Below are 5,181 nucleotides of genomic sequence, written 5' to 3'. Positions count from 1 at the left end.
AACCTGATTGAGAACCGACAGATGATTAGCCGTGCTGTGACAGAGCATAGGAACGTTTTCACTGAGAGGATGGGAAGTAGCCACTGACAACGGTGACACCCTACATAGAGCTTGCCATGGAAGGAGCCTTGCGTGTGTTGAAGGATTTCAAGGAAGAGTTGAAGTCAGAGGACAAAGCACCTCCAAAACTCCAACATATTTCTCATTACTGCACAACAAGTAACGCTTTTATTCTCATTTATTAAAGTAATAACCATTTATTTTATGCCCTTTTCTTCATTAAAATACGAGGCTAAAGAATCCTATTGGTATCCTGATTAAGACAAATAAAATAAACATAGATTGCTTCAAACCAATAATCTCCGTGGGATCGACCCTTACTCACGTAAGGTATTACTTGGACGACCCAGTGCACTTGCTGGTTAGTTGTGCGAATCACAAATTCGTGCACCAAACTCCAAGGAAGCCAAATTGGCTTACCTAAACTTGATTTCTCTGCTATGTAAAGAGGCTGGGGTGAAGATGAGAGTAGATGAGTTCATCCCAGTCGAACATCCAATCACCAAGAAGTTAATGGAGGGACAACAAGTACAAGAAAGCTCCATCAAAAGGAGGGCACAGGAGTTCCTCCCAGAAATCCCTCAGATTGACTACTGGATCCGCCTAGAAGCATCTGTCACCAAGCTGCAAGAAACTATGGATCAACTTAAGGAAGAACAGTAAAATCAAAATAGTATAATCTGCAAGCTACTTAAAGAACAAGAAAAGCAAGGGCGTGAGCTACAGGAATTGAAGCGCCAGAGGCTCTCCCTTGAGGGACCAGACACCGCACAGATTAAAGAAACATCCATCTCCCAAAATAAAGGTTGTTGAGTCCTAATCTTAACTCTGTGATAACTTCTACTATTAGAAATCTATTTTAGGAGTCATATGAGTAGTAGTAGTTAGTATTTTTATTTTTATTTTTATCATCTCCAAGTAAGCTATAATTTATTTTTCTCATCATCATTAAAGATGAATAAAATAGCAGATATTTTTAGAATAAGGAGGCAACTTTTTCGAGTTCTTAATAAGAAAAATTTAAATTATTTATATGTGGTGGCAGCACTTTTTGTTTTCTGAAAGAATGCTTTAAACAGTGCATATTTTTTATCTTGTTGTTTATGAATGTTAAAAATGTTGGCTCTTGAAAGAATGATGAAAAAGAGAAATGTTATTGATAATCTGAAAAATCATAAAATTGAGTCTTGAAGCAAGAAAAAGCAGTGAAAAAAAGTAAGCAGAAAAAGCCAATAACCCTTTAAACCAAAAGGCAAGGGTAAAAAGGATTCAAGGCTTTAAGCATTAAGGGATAAGAGGGCCAAATGAATAAAATCCTGGCCTAAGAGGCTGAATCAAGCTGTCCCTAACCATGTGCTTGTGGCATGCAGGTCCAAGTGAAAAGCTTGAGACTGAGTGGTTAAAGTCGTGATCCAAAGAGTGTGCTTAAGAACTCTGGACACCTATAATTGGGGACTTTAGCAAAGCTGAATCACAATCTGAAAAGGTTCACCTAGTTATGTGTCTGTGGCATTTATGTATCCGGTGGTAATACTGGAAGGCAAAGTGCTTAGGGCCACGGCCAAGACTCATAAAGTTGCTGTGTTCAAGAATCAACATACTAAACTAGGAGAATCAATAACACTATCTGAATTCTGAGTTCCTATGGATGCCAATCATTCTAAACTTCAAAAGATGAAGTGAGATGTCAAAACTGTTCAGAAGCAAAAAGCTACTAGTCCCGCTCATCTAATTAGAATTGAGATTCATGTAAAACTCTGAGATTTCCTCTTGATCTTCTTGCTATCCTATTTTTTTTTATCTAGTTGCTTGGGGACAAGCAATAGTTTAAGTTTGGTATTGTGATGAGCGGATATTTTATACGCTTTTTGGGGGTATTTTCATATAGTTTTTAGTATGATCTAGCTACTTTTAGTATTTTTTTATTATTTTTTATGAAAAAATCACATTTCTGGACTTTGCTATGAGTTTATTTGTTTTTCTATAATTTTAGGTATTTTCTGGATGAAATTGAGGGACCTGAGCAAAAAAATGATTTAGATGCTGAAAAAGGACTGCGGATGCTGTTGGATTCTGACCTCCCTACACTTGAAATACACTTTTTGGAGCTATAGAAGTCCAAATGATGCGCTCTTAATTGCATTGGAAAGTAGACATCCAGGGCTTTCTAGCAATATATAATAGTCCATACTTTGCCCTAGTTTAGATGATGCAAACTGGCGTTCAACGCCAGCCTTCTACCCTATTCTGGCATTAAACGCCAGAAACAGGTTACAAGCTAGAGTCAAACGCCAGAAATAGGTTACAACTTGGTGTTTAACTCCAAGAATAGCCTATGCACGTGAAAGCTTCAATGCTCAGCCCCAGCACACACCAAGTGGGGCCCAGAAGTGGATTTCTGCACTATCTATCTTAGTTTACTCATTTTCTGTAAACCTAGGTTACTAGTTGAGTATAAAAACTACTTTTAGAGATTTATTTTGTACCTCATGACATTTTACATCTGAATTTGTATTTTCGACGGCATGAGTCTCTAAACTCCATGGTTGGGGGTGAGGAGCTCTGCTGTGTCTCGATGGATTAATACAATTACTTCTGTTTTCTATTCAATCACGCTTGATTCTATTCTAAGATATTCACTCGCACTTAAACATGATGAATGTGATGATCCGTGACACTCATCACCATTCTCAACCTATGAACGCGTGCCTGACAACCACTTCTGTTCTACCTTAGATTGAGTGTTTATCTCTTGGGTTCCTGGTTCACGAGTTTGACTGTCTCTCCTGACAACAGAGCGTTCAATCCGTGAATCCAAAGTTCTCGTGGTATAAGCTAGAATCAATTGGCATTCTTCTTGAGATCCGGAAAGTCTATACCTTGTCTGTGGTATTCCGAGTAGGATCTGGGATGGGATGACTATGAAGAGCATCAAACTCACGAACGTTGGGCGTAGTGACAAATGCAAAAGGATCATTGGATCCTATTCCAACACAAATGAGAACCGACAGATGATTAGCCATGTACATGGACCATTTTCACTGAGAGGACGGATGGTAGCCATTGACAACGGTGATCCACCAACATACAACTTGCCATGGAAGAAGCCTTGCGTGCGTGAAGAAGAAGATAGTAGGAAAGCAGAGATTCAGAAGACAGAGCATCTCCAAAACTCCAACCCATTCTCCATTACTGCATAACAAGTAATTATTTCATGTTCTTTTATTTTTCGCAATTAAAACTAAAAACCCTTATTGATATCCTGACTAAGAACAATAAGATAACCATAGCTTGCTTCAAGCCGACAATCTCCGTGGGATCGACCCTTACTCACGTAAGGTATTACTTGGATGTACCCAGTGCACTTGCTTGTTAGTTGTACGTGTTGTGAAAAGTGTGTTTTACAATTTTGCGCACCAAGCAATCATGAAGAAAAATGCCAAATTATTTGGTATTGAGACTTGGGAGGATGAACTTCCATTGCTCATCAGTGAACTAAGTGCATTGGTTCAGCTGAAACTACCTCAAAAGAAAGAGGATCCCTGAAGGTTCTTGATACCTTGCACCATAGGCACCATGACCTTTGAAAAGGCTCTGTGTGACTTAGGATCAAATATCAACCTCATGCCACTCTCTGTAATGGAGAAACTAGGGATCTTTGAGGTACAAGTTGCAAGAATCTCACTAGAGATGACAAACAAATCAAAGAAACAGGCTTATGGACTTGTAGAGGATGTCTTGGTAAAGGTTGAAGGCCTTTACATCCCTACTGATTTCATAATCCTAGACACTGGGAAGGATGAGGATGAATCCATCATCCTTGGAAGACCCTTCCTAGCCACAGCAAAGGCTGTGATTGATGTGGACAGAGGAGAGCTAGTCCTTCAAGTGAATGAGGACTACCTTGTGTTTAAGGCACAAGGATCTTCTTCTGTAAACATGGGGAAGAAGCATGAAAAGCTTAATTCAATTCTCTCCATGCAGAGTCAAGCAAAGTCCCCACATTTAAACTTTAAGTTTGGTGTTGGGAGGCCACAATCATGCTCTGAACATCTGTGAAGCTCTGTAAGAGCTTCATGTCAAACTATTAACATTAAAGAAGTGCTTATTTGGAGGCAACCCAATTTTATTTATCTATATTAATTACTCTTTTATTTTGTTTTCCATTATTATTTTATGTTTTCTGTAGGATGATGATCATGTGAAGTCACAAAAACAACTGCAAAAATTAAAGTAAAATAAAAAACAGCATCAAAAATAGCACACCCTGGAGGAAGAGCTTATTCTTATTCTAAGATATTCACTCGCACTTCAACCTAATAAATGTGATGATCCGTGACACTCATAATCCGTGACACTCATCATCATTCTCCCTTATGAATGCGTGCCTAACAACCACTTCCGTTCTACATGCAATAGCTTGAGTGTGTATCTCTTGGACTCTGGTGCGCGAAATTGTGAACAATACTTTTCACAACTCTCATAATCCCCGGTCATGAACCCCAAAAACTTGGTGTTCAATACCATGGCATTAACACAACTTCGCACAACTAACTAGCAAGTGCACTGGGTCGTCCAAGTAATAAACCTTACGCGAGTAAGGGTCGATCCCACGGAGATTGTTAGTATGAAGCAAGCTATGGTCATCTTGTAAATCTTAGTCAGGCAAACTCAAATGGATATGGTGATGGACGCATAAAAACATAAAAGATAAAGATAAAGATACTTATGTAATTCATTGGTAGGAACTTCAGATAAGCGCATGAAGATGCCTTCCCTTCCGTCTCTCTGCTTTCCTACTGTCTTCATCCAATCCTTCTTACTCCTTTCCATGGCAAGCTTATGCAAGGGTTTCACCGTTGTCAGTGGCTACCTCCCATCCTCTCAGTGAAAATGTTCCTATGCTCTGTCACAACATGGCTAATCATCTGTCGGTTCTCAGTCAGGCCGGAATAGAATCCAGCGATTCTTTTACGTCTGTCACTAACGCCCCGCCTGCTAGGAGTTTGAAGCACGTCACAGTCATTCAATCATTGAATCCTACTCAGAATACCACAGACAAGGTTAGACCTTCCGGATTCTCTTGAATGCCGCCATCAGTTCCAGCCTATACCACGAAGA

This window comes from Arachis duranensis, chromosome 6, assembly GCF_000817695.3.
Source record: "Arachis duranensis cultivar V14167 chromosome 6, aradu.V14167.gnm2.J7QH, whole genome shotgun sequence".
Taxonomy (NCBI): domain Eukaryota; kingdom Viridiplantae; phylum Streptophyta; class Magnoliopsida; order Fabales; family Fabaceae; genus Arachis; species Arachis duranensis.
Note: the sequence above shows the minus strand (reverse complement) of the source record.